The sequence below is a fragment of the Camelus ferus genome, chromosome 12 (assembly GCF_009834535.1).
Source record: "Camelus ferus isolate YT-003-E chromosome 12, BCGSAC_Cfer_1.0, whole genome shotgun sequence".
Lineage (NCBI taxonomy): Eukaryota > Metazoa > Chordata > Mammalia > Artiodactyla > Camelidae > Camelus > Camelus ferus.
The window spans coordinates 26,507,467-26,523,897 of NC_045707.1; the positions used below are offsets into that span (position 1 = coordinate 26,507,467).

At 43.6% G+C, this 16,431-nt stretch overlaps 1 protein-coding gene across 2 annotated transcripts in view; it reads right to left on the reverse strand.

Annotated features, from left to right (window-relative positions):
* ANO6 (anoctamin 6) overlaps positions 1–16,431 on the reverse strand; it is a 187,059-nt gene that overhangs the window by 169,761 nt on the left and 867 nt on the right. The window lies entirely within an intron of this gene.

A 16,431-nucleotide genomic window follows, 5' to 3' on the forward strand; every position in this document is an offset into this window, starting at 1 on the left:
ACAACAGGGTTAAGAGTGTTCTGCCCGCGCGTTCATCTTAGCCAATTTCCCTCTCCTAAGGCAGATCAGGCCCCTCTTCCCTTCACAGACAGCGGCTGCCATTTCCAAAGACAGTCAGCCTGGCCCCGGGAAGATCCGGGAGGAGACTGTGGAGGCGGCCCGGGAGGAATGAAGCTCCCGGGAGGAATGAAGCTACCAAGTGCCTGGACTAAATGGCCCCCGTGCGGGAGCCAGGAGGAGGGCCACCTGCCAGAGGATGTGGTCACCAACAAACGTGGAGGCAGCCGGGCATGCGGGTTCAGGCACACCGTCAGCGTCAGGGAGGGAAGGGAAAAACCAAGAGTGGTTCTCCAACTTGTTGGGTTCCCGGCCCATATTCAAATATTGGAAACACTGACCAGGACACTTTTCTTAAAGCTGTGCATGCACAAGCTTGAGAAAATAGCCGTTTTTCATATTGAAGAATGGGGAAGGGAGGTTTACAGGCTCAGCCATCAGCACGTCCTGCTGAGTGCCAGCTCTGCTCAGATATCCCACGGCTCCACTAGGTCCCTCCTGGGCACTGGGAGCGGCTTTTGAATAGAACTGTTTACCGCCAGGCCCAGATTTCTACTGAGCCCAGGAGGTGGTTTTCTTACATTCCAGTCAACCCTTGATCTTTCTTAGGTGCAGGGCTGCAGTTAGGTCTCCTATCTCTCTCTGCAGGAAACCGGATCCCACTCAGAGCAGCCAGCAAAGCATGACTAATGAAGTGGGGTGAAAAGAAATATACTTTGACCGCAATTGAGGGCCCAAGATTTAAGGTACCACTGTGAGGGAGGCAGGGAGCAAGGGAACCCAAACCAGGGCCTGTTGCCTAGAGACATCTTTAAAAGCTTAAAATTAACATCTTGTTGGCCTTAGGTGATACTTCTGCTTGAGTACTGGAAAAGGCCACCCTGAAGGAATACAAAGGCCTGACCAGATCTAATCGATGCGACCACATTGTTTACAGGTCTCGTTTTTACATCTGGCTTGACTACATTTTTTTGAGGGTCCCTAGTTACCTAATTTGAGCCAGACTACTGTATTTGAGGGTCCCGAGTTACCTGATTTTGTTTTTGCAGCATGTTTGTTCCACAGAGCAGAACAGAGCTGGAAACCAAGAAGGAAAAGAGCAGCCAGTGGAAAGGGGACAAGAAGCACCAAAGACAACGAAGAAAAGGACCGGAGCGGGGGTTCTTCCGACAAGCCACCTGGGCTGATGGCTCCCTCACTTAGAGTCTTTCCACCTGAGTGTGTTTTCCTCTTTTGAGCAAAAAAGCAGCTTTCACTCTACCCCTTTGTCTCCACTGTGAATTCTTTCATGGTCAGAAGACAAGAACACACTCTTCAGGGTTTTCCCCCTCTTTTAGGGGGCTTCCGCGGCCACTAACACCTGGCAGGACAGCTAAAGAAAGGAAGGGAGGTACAGCTCACATTATTAACTCGAGGGACACGAGCAGACCATGATCAGGGCCAGCTACAGGCAGTGGGCAGGGAGCACCACACAGGGGGAGCAAGTATCCAAACTGAAACACAAACCAAGGTTAGAGCTGCACTGATACTAATGCTGATTTTTCAAATCCTTCTTGCCTGGAGTCAGAATTGGTCCCAGAGACTGCTGAGTGGCTGAGTCAGGAGGTGGAGCTCAAGGGGGTGGGGGGTGGGGGGTGGGGTCTGTGAAGGCTGGAATCCAGGCAGAGTCTGAAAGCCTGCTTTAACCCAAGCAGTGGGGATGACTAACAGTGGAAACCAGACTCGAGAACTCGTGAGTCACCCTTAAGGGAAACCACCGCTCGCGTCAGTAACTTCTCTGGGAACTTGGAACACATGTGTTAGAACAAATATTTTAGAATCTAATATCTTGCACCAACAAGACTGAATCACTCCTACATTTTGGATGGGTCACAGTTACTGTTTCTGTTCTCAGAGCTCTTCAGTTACCAGAGGAGGCTAATAATTCCTGCTTAGAATATTTTTACCAGTAAAAAAAACAGCAGTAGGAATTGACCTTTTGGAAAAGTGAATTATTACACTGGAACTCCTGACACTGAGGGAGAGTGTCCGCAATCATTGCCCCCTGGACCAGCTGTCATACCCATCAGTAAAATCGTCAGGGGACCGATGCTCAGAATGAACGTGCTGCTTGGTTTTGCGATCAGAGCAGAGCAATTAAAATCCGAATTTCTATAAAACGACGTATGAGTTCACTTTCCTCACACATTCCCTTCCAACTTAAAGAAAACATTTGCTAATTTCCTATTAGAGGCAAGGCAGTGTATGAGCTTCTAAAAAGATGGCAAACTTGCACAGATAACAAAGAAACCAAATAAATACCTGGCTGTAGAGTAAAAATAGAATTAAAAGGTTAAGTATTGTTAGCTTGCTCCTTATCAGAGATGTGATCTGTCAAGATTCCATTCAAAATGTTTTTTTCCAGACATCCTTATAGTTGAAATAAGCCAGAAATAAGCCACTGCTACTGACACCCACAACAACACAGATGCAATTTCAAAAATATTATGCTAAGTGGAAGAAGCCAGATACACAAAAGGCTATATTCTACACGGTTCCATTTGTATGAAGTTTAAGAACAGGTGAAAGCAGTCTATGGTAGCAAATGTCATTAAGTGTTTGCCTGGCCTGGGGGGGAATAGCCTGACCTGAAAGGATGATGGAAATGTTTTCTGTCTTGTTTTTGGTAGGTAGTTATAGTACTGCCAGAACTTACCAAACTGAACAGTTAACTGTGCATTTTATGGTATGTGAAATATGCCTTTTAAATGTTAAAAAAAAAAAAAAAAAAGCAAACACCACTGTACTAGGAATAGAGGGTTCAAATAAAAGCATGGCAAAGGGTTAATGATCGTATCTCTTATACTTGATGGCATTTATAAAGAAAATATTCTATCTGAAAGGAATTAGCTGTAACGGATATAACAATATGTTTAACAGTGCAGTCGTATTGCCTGCTAGATTTCAGTCATGTATGAAAGATCCTAACGCAGAAAAATAACAGGATTTTTCAACAGTAAATGAAAACAATTTGCATCTGTTTCTTCTGCTCTATGAACTGAAAACCAAACCAGTTTTAAGTTGCATCTTCCATATTACTCTGTTTCTTAGCAGGGTACTCTGGCTACCCACAGGGAAGGAATTCTGGAGGGTGATTCTCTAGTATTTGGGCTTTTCAAGGGGAAAGGTCTTGAGCGAGCATCTGGGCATCCCTGTGGGGCTCGTCCACCCTCACACAAATTCTGATTCATGCCTCGGGGGCGAGGTTTTGATTACCCAGCCAAAGTCAGTCACTTCCCAACAGGAAGGGGTCACACCCTCCGGGAGCAGGGCGGGACGACTAGAGAACAAGTTTCTGGCTGAGAATCTAGAAAAGGGACTCTTGCTGGCTCCTCGCCCCTTGTAAGTCAAGAGAGGAAAGGGCGGGCGAGTGCAGGGAACAGAGGGACTTGCTCCACCTCTTGCCTCTTCCTTGGTCAACTCGGGCTTGGGGGGGGTGGGGGGGAGGAGGCACAGCATTGCTTGTGCCCAGCCTCTCCTTCTCCTTTAACTGAGGTTAGAAGATTACGCTAAATTGAGCTACAAAGAAAGAATAAAAGGAACTGGGAGTGACCTACCAAGTTTCCCTGCTTTCCAACCCAGGGCTTGTTAGCCAACCTACCAAGGAATAAAGAGGCACAGGACCAAGGGTGCAGCACCGGAGCTCCTTGCTCACCTTTGCAAGGTGCGTTAATATCTGTAGAAATCAGTGCAAACAAAGCTTCCGCCTGGAGGATTTCCCCCGGTACAGCTGGAGTCGTGAGCCCAAAAATATGCGCGGTATTTTACACATTAATCTAATGTGCATCTTGAGCCTTCTCAGAGACCTGCCTCTTCCCCTTCATTCTTTTAATTTTTAATTAAAGAAAAAATTTTGGAGGGGTGGAATTAAGTTCATTACTTTATTTGTAAAGGAGGGACTGGGGATTGAACCCATGACCTCGTGCATGCTAAGCACATGCTCTATCACTGAGCTCCACCCTTCCCACTGGAGACCTGGTTTTTAAAGATTAGAGTCTAAGGCCATGCTGTTTTCAGACTGACGAGCGTAACAGCTGCACTTGTCACCCAGCCCCCTGAACCGGCTTTGGATCCCCCTACCCAGGTCTGTCTTCAGCTGTGCTCTCCTGGTTCCGGCTCTTTCTGAACGATCTTTAAATATAATTTGCTGGTATCTGTGGGCATGTTTGTCACCCCTTGCCAGCAGGCCTACTCGTCCAGGGCAGAGGCCATTTCTTCTGTCTTGTGTATTCAGTTCCTAGCACCTGGCACAGAGAAGGCGCTGGATAGACATTAGGTAAGTCAATGGATTTCCAGGTGTGTTTTCTGGGTTTTACTTGATCACTTATTAGAATATAAACTCCACTGAAGACGGGACCTCCTCTACCTGGTTCTGTACCCTCAGACCTTAAATAGCTCATGACCCAAACAGGGTCTTCAGGGAGTGTGAGATGAGATCAAGCCAGTGCTCTGCGCTAAATGAAATCTCTATGTGCATGGCTTTTTTAAAATGCAGTAGACCTGATTTATGAAGGCCACAGCTAGCAAATCCCATGATCAGCTTTCAAAGGGATTTTTGTGTGTGTGCCAAATAAGCCAGTCAAGATTGTGATTGAGCAAATCAGTATTTTGAAGAGTAAAACAAGCCACTAGCCACAGTTTAGGCAACTGTAACTCAGGAAAACCATGATTACCCCATTGCTCCAAAGCCCTTTGCTGTGTTGCTTTCCCTTCAAGCGGATGACTAGGGCTCTTAGACACGTTCACGTCTCCTCTGTGATTTGCAAGGGGCAAGATGCCTGTTATAGAAGCATGTACCCACTGGGTACTAAATACTATCTAAATTTAAACGCAGGCAGGAAATATGAGCCTGGTCTGGCATCTTCTGGCTGGAGTGCAGGCTGAAACCCAGTGGACAGCAAGAACTGAGACCCTAAGTGCAGAAACTGAAGGATGGAATCTTGGCTTTTATTGAAAACTCAATTCTAGGAAAGGCTTACCGATTAAGCAAATAACCTTAAACTCTACTTTATCTGGGGATAAAAACAGCCTTCTTCCTTTCATTCTGCTCTCACCTACCCAGATGGGATGGAATGCCTAACTTTTCTTAGGTCTGATGCTGCTGGAGGGAGCCTGGCAGCATTGAATTTGTAACAGCTGGGTACTGGCTGAACCATTCCTAAACTTCAGACTTACAAAATGAGAGATGTTGTTTCACATGCCTACTTTGCCAATTAGGTAGAGATTATTTTATTTATTTATATCAGTCAATTCAAAACAATTCAGACCATAAGGGGAGCCATTTCTTTGTGTGTTCTTATCTTCTGTTCTGTCATTTTGATCTGTATCACATCCATCTCTTTTAACAGGCTTCATGTGACTTCAAACTTTTCAATAAACTAACAGACACTTCAGTCTTGCAGGCAAATTAAATATTTTAGAATTCTTCCATTTAAAATAACTGACCATTCACATGATAAGCAGAATTATCTGTTTAAAAACCACATATTCTACTAAGTTTGTTTCATTAAAAGTTCACACAATCAATATCAAGAACATTACCCTTTAGACCTTAATACAAGATACTTTTAAAATCTTAAATTTGCTAGATGAAGAAATGCTCTTATTTCTTACATATTTTCTTTAACGTAAAGGCTATCACATGTACCATTTAAATTTCATTATGAATCTTTGTCCTGTATTCTCTTACCCTTCTCCCTAAAATTCTATATATTCAAAGGGATCCTATTGTAAAATGCATCTGCTGGAAAATCCAATTTAGGTTTTGCCAGTCACTTATATTTCTCCATTTTCAGTTGTTTCATGATGACTGCCACTATTATTTATTGGTCTCTTATGTGCCAGGAACTGTCCTTCATCCTTTTATACATTAATATTAAACCTTAAAACAATCCTATAAAGTATCATTACCTCTTCTGCATTATTACATCTACTGCATCTTTCTGATATGGAAACCAAGGCTCCACAGTTTTATGAACCTGCCCAAGAGTTGATCTATAACCAAAGTCCTACCTTCCCAATCATACCACACACCTCTTCAATAATCGATAACTTTCATTCATATACTCATTCATTCAACAAGAATTATTGATCATCCACTCTGTGCCAGGCATTATTCTGCTCACTGAGGGGACAGTTCTCAAGAACTCAAGCCCACAGTTTAATGAGGGGACAGTTCTCAAGAACTCAAGCCCACAGTTTAATGAAAAAGACAAAAAGTGACAATGAGCTGTATAAATGGAAGAAAGGTAAAATCTCTAAGAAAAATAAGAAGAGATACATTAACATAACGTTAACAACATTAGCTCATAATTATGGAAGGCTTTTAGTGTATCAGGCACCCCAGTCCTGCAAAGTAAGCTTTTTAAAAATTATGCCATTTTTGATACAATCACCCTTGAAGTAGGTTCTATTATCAGCTCCCTTTTACAGAAGAGTAGAAAGCTGTATTAATCACTCAAGGTGACACAGCTAGTGAACGTCTGGGCAAGAGTCTGAACTCATATCTGTCTAAAACTTAAGTTTAAGCAGTGGTGGTCTCCATCTCTGCACACCCAGGCTAAGCGTCTGATGAAAGTCCTGGGACAGAGGCAGGATAACGGACTCTGAGGAGGACGACTGGCAAGCCGAGGAGTAAGAGATGGAGCTGATGTGGGATAAATAAAAAGGACCACAGGCCGGCAGAGGGGCCCCTCTCCCTCATTACAGACATTCGCAGTCCAACAGGACGCCAGCCCACGCCCCTGGCCAAGGGGAGGCTGTCTGTAACAGGTGGCAGAAATGATCTTGCAACCCAGGGAGGAGTCATTCTTTTATCTCCAGCATAAGTACCTCTAATGAAATTCAGGTTTTCACCTGCAAATGCAAACCTTAAAAAAAGATCATTTTCACCTGATCCCTAATACCTACACTTGTCCAGGCTTTTTCTGAGGGGCAGGAGTGGGGGGCTGCCTGGGGCCTCATCTCTCCTCCCCTCCAGATCCAAGTGGATGCAGATTCTCAAGGCATCCCGCAGCCCCCGGGAGTGGGGTTTGGGTATGCGGCGTCACAAGGGGGCTGAGAAGGTCCTCCCTCAGAGATCTGGGATCATCAATCTCCAATTCTTGAAGACATTTAGAGGATGAGGGGCCAGAACTGCCACTGCCTGCATATACAGTGGTCACAGACTGGGAAGGCGGCGGTGGGGAGGACGTCTAAGGCAAATAGGTTTTGCACATCAGGTCTGCAATCATTGCCCTCACACGCCTCGTGACTGCCCTCCCCCACTGACTGAACGCTCTGATCCTCCACGTTTCTCCAATTTTACCAAATTGGAACCACGGAGAACACTGAGCGCCGAGAACCTCATCATTAATCTTTCCTCTGTTCTGCGATATACAGGAGGCTCAATTCTATTCTCTTAGAAGTCTTCTTCCTCACTTCTTGTGCACACAATTACACAATGACACGGGAACATACATCCTCTGGTAAGAACTGCCTGACAGCAGTTGGGAGAACGGGATAAGCCACAGGTACAATCGATGGAAATTGAATCATTACATTTATAAGCCATTTATTAGGCGCCTACTGTCAGCCACTGGAACCTTTTGCTAAAATTCCCTGAGATTCCCCCTGGAATAGGTTTCCGGGAATTTGAAGAACATTGTCATTCTGTCTGAAGATCAGTAAAAGTATAGGAAAACACACACGCCATAATTATCTCTTTGCAGAACCCACACACTATTTTTCAACTCTTTTATCTTTAAACACACGTGTCTGCTGCACAGCCACGGTCACGATCACCCTTAACTTGACACTTAGTGGGCAGTTCCTGCATCCGTAATGTGACACAGAGCAACATAAAACAGACAGCAGAGGGAGGACTTCGAGCTCTCTGATGTTAAGAGCAGCAGTTCCCCTGACTGCTTTTAAATAAAAGAATTCATTACGAAGGTGAGATTGTAACTTGCCACTCCTGGAGTGTGAGTGAAAAGGCCCCACACCCAGCCCAGTACTGGCTACCTAGCATCCTCCTGGCAACCCCACAGGGCTGAAAAGACAAGGCTCAGAGAAACCAAGAAAGTTGCCCCAGGTGACAGATTCTAGGTGACAAAGCCAACCGATAATTCCGGTCTTCCGACTGCAAGCCTGGCCTCTGCCCCCTCACAGCTCTGCAGCAGCACAGCCAGCACGTGCTCTTTCTTCTTCTTTTTTTTTTTAATTCTCTCCTGTCCTCTTTTGGGATTAACTCTCCCCAAATGCTTTAAACTGGCTGCTTCTTGGAATAGATGCTAATTAATTTTAGTTGCATTTTAAAATCTCCTACTTTCCCTAAGTGGCATCTAAGATCAGCGAACTTGTACTTTGTTTCTTTACTATTTGCATTTCTTAGAAACAAAGGTGGGTTTCATTTGTTGGTTTTTCTTTCTGTCTTTTTTTTTTTTTTTTTTGAAAAAAGTATGTTTTACAGAGATTGAGCATTCAGCACGTGTTTAACAAGTAACAGTAGAAGGAAATAAAATGATACAACATATGAATGTCATTGTTTAAAATCATAAATTACAACAAAAACATTTAAAATAATGTTAAGAGTCTGGCTGAGTTTTATATGTGGGGAGAGTGTATTATTTTTGTTTAGAACCTAATGGGGAGAATTTTTTCCTAAAAACTTAGCACAGATCAGGAAAAAAAAATTTTTTTAACACGCTTCAGGTTGTGTATGTGATGCCACAAGAAAACTCTAACCATCATCTTGTCTGTGCAAAGCCAAAGGTTGTTTTTCAAATGTCTAGAGAGAATGTCTGAAGAAATCATTAAAAAAAAAATCAATTATGTAAACACAATGTTAGTTTATAGAAAACAAGCTTTATAAACAAGCCTATAATTTGCATAATTGTACTCTGTGAAAGAACGCCTATTTACATGACTTTGACCTTTGGCTAAAGTTCTGCCAAAGTTAAAAATTACAGAAAAGAGAATTTTAATGACCAATATCCTCTCCCCCCCCTAATTTCAAGTATTTGTATTTTTAAATAATGTGGGAAATAGTAGCATTTCAATGTTCTAGACTGAAAGCTTTAAATATAAAAGCAACATCTGGACTTCACAAAAGAATATTTTTTCTTTCATTTGTATTTTTAGCGGCTGAATGACTTACAGCAGCAAGTTCTTTCAATTAGTATTCAGACACGTAGCCAGGGCAGTAATAAACACCATGGCAGAGTAAGTTGCCTATTAACCCTTCAACTTGTCTTCTGTGCAAACGTTCCATCTGATTTGGGGCTGAATAGTATTTGGATTGCTCTTTGGTATATGTCCAAAATATTCCATCGTTGACATTTTCATCCAGGATTCTTTAAACTGGCTGCTTCTTGGGATGGATGCTAATTAATTTTAGTTGCATTTTTTTAAAGCAAGACAAAAACTAAAGGAAAAGCAATCATGACATAAGACGATCACTTGACTGTATTAAATTCTCCCGATCTCGATATTTACATATGAGGTACCAGTCAATCAAGAAGGACATTTCCTTGGTTGAAAGTAATTGGAAATGATGTTTTTGTGTTCTAAAACTAGTGATTTTTGCACAGACCCAGCCTGGACTGATTTGTATCAAAAGCAGATCAAGCAGTTTAAATCGTATAGCAAACAAAGCTTCCCATTACAATCTAAAAAACAGTCCTTTAACAAATGTTTGAGACTATGTGAAAAGCACCACCATATGCAGGCTGTTGGGCACAAAGGGAAATAAGATAGCCCTTCTCCCTCTGAGATTATAAGCTTTTTGTTAAGATGTACTGAAGCGGCTAGGGTACAAACTGATAAGTACGATGACAAGAAAACCTGAAGTGTTAGCTAGAGTGGAAACTTCCATGAAATAGCATGATTTGAATCTAACTTGCTACAAATAACACTTTGAGAGTTCAAGACCATCCTTTTACTTAAAGCTAAGACTGTGGGGTTAACAACATATTATAATCTCCCCACAAGAATGTCAGAATTTCTCGGAGGGAAAACTTCACAGGAGTTTTTGTCTAAATTTCTTGGTTTCTAAAAGAAAAAAAAAAAATACATGCACGGCAATCAACATGTGACTGCTGCAAACCCCTGAGCAAAAAAAAAAGGGTGTGTGTCTAGAACTCTTCCTCTTTTAGAGCTGTGTTTGTGTCAGACCCAAAGAACAATGACACGTAGAAGAAGAGGGAACCTCTTGGAAAGCAATTATTTGACTCGAGAGTTAGAACATGGATGATAAATAGTGACTCTGGATTTGGAACTGAAAATAACAAAAGGTTTATGAAACAGGATAAGACTGACTATGCTCAGAGAGAAAGACTTAAAGATGAGTTTGCTTTGTTTTGCTTTTTTACCTGTCATGTCCCTGGTAGAGGGGATGGACAGACGGACACACACACACATACACACCCCATATACATATGAGCCCCTGTCATAGCAAATAAGGCAACGGCAGCAAGCATCAAGGTTCATTTTTTGAGAAGTCATGGCACATTCAGGGATGCCCACTGTTGTAGCCCCATCCCCTCACCTATCTTCTCTTTCCTCCAGGGCAGGCACAGGCACCACCTCTGTAGAGCCATCCAGGACTCCCCTAAGCAAGGTTACATGCTTTGTCCTTGGTACCACCATGGACCCAGGTACACATCTTGACTACAGCATTAATCCCAGAGGACAGCAGTTATCTATTCATGTATCTGCCTCCTTCCTAGACAGTGAGGTACTGGGGGTCGGGGACCACAGAACCGAGCAGAGTGTCTGGAGGAATACACACAATCAACATTTTTATAACAGGTGACTGAGGGCATCTCAAAGTGCTAAAGAAGAGAATTCGACGAGGGACAGAAAAACCACTAAGCATCACGTTTATTGTTTAAAAGAGTATTTCATTAATTCCTTCTTCCAACAATGATTTGCTTGGCTTCCACTGAATATCAAGCACCATTCCAGGCACTAGGGACAAAGCTTAGAACACGAAGCACACAAAATACCTGCCTTCGGAAAGCTTACATTTCAGAAGAGGGGGAAGAAGAGAGAATTTTCTCAAATTACAGTAATGGAATGTCTACAGCATTTGAGATGTCTTGTGTCATCTAGAATCAGTCTCCAAGAAACTTACATTCCAATTGGGGGGTAATTAATGCAAAAACAATGAACAACAAATATACAATGTGAATGCCCATGGTGTCAAACAGAAAAATAAAGGGTGTGAGCATTATCAGCAGGTGCTTTGGGCTAGAGGATCATAGCTTTCTGCGTTTGGGATGGGTTTGGAAGGAGGTGGAGCTGCTGAGAAAGGAGAGTCTGGTATTACCTGGAAGGGGTGTGGTCTGAGCCAAAGCAGAGGAGAAAAGTGTAAAGTTTATTGGAACAATACAAAATTCTCCCCTCCTACACCTCCTGCCACTACTTTCCACCTGATCACTCAGCTCAAGTCCAAGAGTCACCCCGGACTCCTCTCTGCTTGCTGGAAGCATTCGGTCCCCAGACCTTACAGATGGTGCCTCTCTCATAAGCTCTCAGACCCACTGTGCTCTGTTTCCAGGGCCACTGCAGGCCATTTCTGAACGTGACAGCCAAAAATGCCTACCCCTCCCATCTCTCCTCTCCAACCACTTTCCAATGCACTGCCAGGGAGAGCTTTCCAAAAGCAAATTTGAGCCTTGCCCTCCTTTCCTGATAATGTTTCAGGAGCTCCAAATCACCTTCAGGGGGAAATCGAGAGCCCTTAAAACGTGCCGAGATTCTTCAGGGTCCCGCCCCTCCCTGCTTTCCCAGCCTAGTGACTGCTCGCTTCCATCACAGGAACTACTTGGAACTCCAGAGTCTCCTCTGCCTGCCCGGTTCTTTAACCCCCAGCCCAGCAATCTCTTCAGTGACGCTCTTCCATCCTCATCCATGGCTGTGCACATACCTCAATAACGTGTACACTGACTGCAAATGGCTGGTTCCATGGAACCCGTATCTCCAAGGCCAAGGCTTACTCATTCTTAGTCTCCCAACACCCATTTCAGCACCTAACCCTACACCGAGCACAGAAGGTTTGCACAATTAACGTTGATAAAGCAAAAATGGTGCCTGGATCAGACGTGCGAGTGATTAAACAAAGTTCATAGTGAGGGGATAGATTCAGCATAGGAAGATCAGTCTGTATAAAAATGTGACAGTGAAAAGGGAGCCAACAAAGACACTTGAGAGGAGCAGACCATCATCTCTCGGGGGTAATGGGCCTCTGCCCACCCATCCCCCACCTCAATGACATGACCGTGAGCTGTGGGGCCCCAAGAGGAAACTCTACCACGGATAGACTGGGATGTCGCCTGCCACTTCAGTAAACAAAGGATGTTGCTGTCATAAAGCCACCAACCACTGCAGCCACCCCAATGATGCACCCCGAAGGAGATTCAGGATGGAGAACAGCAGGACCCTGGCCCTAGACAGCTAACATGCATTTCAAAGCAACGATTTCAATAAACCCAGACTCTTACATTTTCCAATACAAAGAAAAGCACTAAAATCATTAACTGGAGATGTCTGTTTTTTTGTGATTAGTCTTTGGATGTTCAACTACATTTTTTTTTTTTTTTCCAGCAAAAAGCTCCTATACATCCTGGCTCCTCCCTTACCTCTGCAACAGTCCCTCAGAGCTATCTGAGAAGCCATTATCCCAGGCCACAGTTCTTAGTAAGGCCCCTGAACAAAACGGAATTCTCAACTTCTAGGTTGTTTAACTTCCTTCTTTTCTGAGAGCACTTTTCTTCCCTCAGCCAAGTGTGAACCATGGAAATGCAGGAAACAAAATAAAACAGCATACTAAATATCTACATTCTGGCTATAAAAGATACTTCAATCACTTTCTACATCCACAGAAAGATGCTGAATTCAATTCACTGATTAACTGGGGTGGGGCAGGGTGGAGGGGGTGCTGTGCTCCTAAAGGCAAGGGAGCTGAAAACCCTCTTCTGCACATGAGGTGCAGAGAACCTGCCTCAACCTGTGACCTCCCCCAGCACCAGTGCAATAAAGGCCATAAGCCAAGTATTTCCTGCCTCTACTGCCTGGATGTAACACCTGTGGATGGTTGTTGGCGCTGATTTCTTTCCTTCTTTCTCAGCATGTGCATGTGGTTTTGATCACCTTGCTTTGGGGGGGGGGGGGCGGTGGTTAATTAGCTCCATTTATCTTAATGCAGGTACTAGGGACTGAACCCAGGCCCTCGTGCATGCTAAGCATGCACTCTACCACTGAGCTAAATCCCCTTCCCCACAACTGGAGCTGATTTAGATAATAAGCAGCCTTTTGCAAAAATGCTCTCATGCCAGCAGGCTGCCTCTTTTACAAACCTTTGGGCACAATTTCTGGTGGCCACGAGTTAAGTAAATATGGAAAAGACACCCACAGTGAGATGTACCGTTTTTGATTCTCTAGATTGGTTCATGCCAAACAAGAAAGCAATCCTTACACTTAAAGTACTCAATGATGCTTCAAGAGCAAGCAGAAACCTACAAGTAAAAACCAAAATCAAAACAGCCTTGAATCCCCATCTACTAGAGGCCACACTTCCACACATGTCTATGATGTAACCAGGAACCACATCTAGTTTACATAGTTTTTTTGTCTCTTGCAAATTAACTGACTCACATCAAAATAACTCTCTTGCTCTGAATTACAAAGTTACTAATTATAGAGATTTCATAGAAATCTTCAGTACCTGAGTGGGCTTTAAATTATTATACAACTGTAAGTAATGACAATCAAGTACTAGGAGAAATACGATAGATAGTCAACAGCTTTAACGTAGCCCTGCATTACAAAACTACAGACAGAGGTTAAAATTATAATCTTCATTTCACCAGAGTATCCTCTCCCACAGTTGGAAAGTATAATTATTTCATAAAAGGCTGTATGCCATCAGCCTACTTCTGATCATCTCTATAAAGGCTTAATATTTTACAATGACAAACTTTTCACTGGCATATGAAACATTTTCCCTTGATATAAAATCACTGCAACCCACATTAAATTTGCATAGCAACCCCAAATTGCTTGGACCTATTTAAATGATCTTTGTTGACTGACATAAAATATGTCAATTTGATCCCTATACACATTCAAGTATTAATATTAGTAGACTATGGAGGAGGGATGAAGGAGAGGTAGAGAGATTTAACTTTTCCTTAAGTACAGCTATGCTGTTTGACAAGATAGAACCAGCATAAACTGCATCTGTAATTAAAAAGTTAAAAAGCCACACACTTAAGGTGAATTTTATGACGCCTCGTCAGGTAAACATAGACTAGACCAAGTTGGTTTTCTTTCTAAACTGAGATGTACTGATGGGACAGTGGGAAAAAACAAAGCTGAGTCTCTTGCTTCAATTTCCATTTGAGTTTTCACCCTTATTTATTTACAGCTGTCAATGTAAACAGTGACACCTCACCTCATAATAGTCAAGAGTATTTTCCCATGAAACAGACTGGGCTAATTTCATTATAACTTTTTAAAGTTTGTTCCTATGATTTACTATGAAAGCCTGCTAAACAGCATTCTACATTATCGACAGCGGGGGTCACCAGGTGGAAAGCGCATTAATCTGCACAGGTCCTGCAAGTCAGAAAACCTGGGTCTGAATCTTAATTAGCTGTGAGGCAGATCAACCTATGAGCTCTGCTTTCCTCACCTGTAAAAAATAATACTATTTGCTCCCTCTGTAAGGATGGATACCTAACAAATTGTTCTCAAATGAATAAAAGGTGAATCTAAACCATAGCGTGTGATCCTTTCTATTCAATTTGACTTTGCATTTAAATGAGCAGTGCCAATAATAGCCAAGATACAGAAAGAACTTACTTGTTTGTCTGCAGATAAATGGATAAAGATGATGTGGTATAGATATACAATGGAATATTATTCAGATATGAGAAAGAAGGAAATTCTGCCATTTGCAATAACATGGATGGAACTTGAGGGCATCATACTAAGAGAAGTAAATCAGACAGGAATAGAGAAATCACATAAGTGAAATATAAAAAAGGTGAACTCACAGAAATAGAATGGGGGCGGGGGGAAGGGCGGGAAGATGCTGGCCAAAGGGTACACTTCCAGTTATAAGATGATTAAGTTCTGGGGACCTAATGTACAGTATAGTGATGATAGTTAATAATACTGCATCATATGCTCGGAAGTTGCTAAGAGATCTTAAATGTTCTCACCACAAAAAAGAAATGGTAACTAAGTGAAGTGGTGGAGGTGTTAGCAAACTCTGATGGTAATCATTCTGCAACACATAAGCGTATCAAATCAACACGTTGAACACCTTAAACTTACACATTGTTACATGTCAAATTGTATCTCAATAGAGCTGGAAATACCAGAAAAATAAATAAGCAGTAACTAAAATATGAACGAAAAACTAAACCTAACTACTAAATTAAGTTACTTCTAAAGTTATCAGAGAAGACTATATTAGACTATGTTAGAGAATATATTAGATGAGAATATATTAGAGAAGATTAGTACACGAGCAGGAACTGTTACGTTATTTAAACTGATTTGGCGTCCAGGAAACTGACGGCGGAGTCTGCGTGGTAATTTAATTGCCAGTCTTCTGGAGGGACCCAATATGTAATCATTCCCCGACAGTATTCTCTTTAGGGACCTGATTTTTTTTCCCCACTCCTTCAACTGTTTAACCCTTCCACACCCCCTCCCATCCCTTCTGTTAAACTCTTAGCTCTCCCTTCCTTTCGTCCACTATTGCTAAGCGTTTTTAACTAACTGGAAGTGGGGCGCCCCAGGCTTGCCCCCAAGCTCCGGGGGCCCTCTGGACGGGTAGAAATGCCCTGCGGTCCAGCCTGCCAAGGGCTCCCCCCTCCCATCACTCCCCCCACGGGCGCTGCGGATGGAAAAAGGATCCTGGCCCGCGACCCGGGGTCACAAATCAGTTCCCGGGCCGCCCCACCCAGCCCTCGCCATCCGTCCGGGAGCCGCGCTTCTGCTTTCGCCTTAAGGACGATTCAGGCGGGTCACACCCCTGCTCCCCGAACCCCCAGCGCGCTCCCCGAACCCCGCCCACAGGCTCGCCGCCCGCGCCGACTCCCCGGAATCCCCCGCGCCGCTTCGAGCCGGAGGAAATGACCCAAAAGTTGTTGTTCTGAGTCAAGACTTCCGCGCGCGGGGGCGTCCCCGTATCTACCGTGACCATTTGGGAGCCGCGCCCCTTGCCCGTCCCGAAACTGATCTGGGGACCCGCGCGTGCCCCGCTCCTCTCGGCCTTCCCGGGGGCCGCCCGCACGCCCGCCGCGAGCCAAGTCGGGAGGCTGCGGGTCCGCCGCAGAAAGC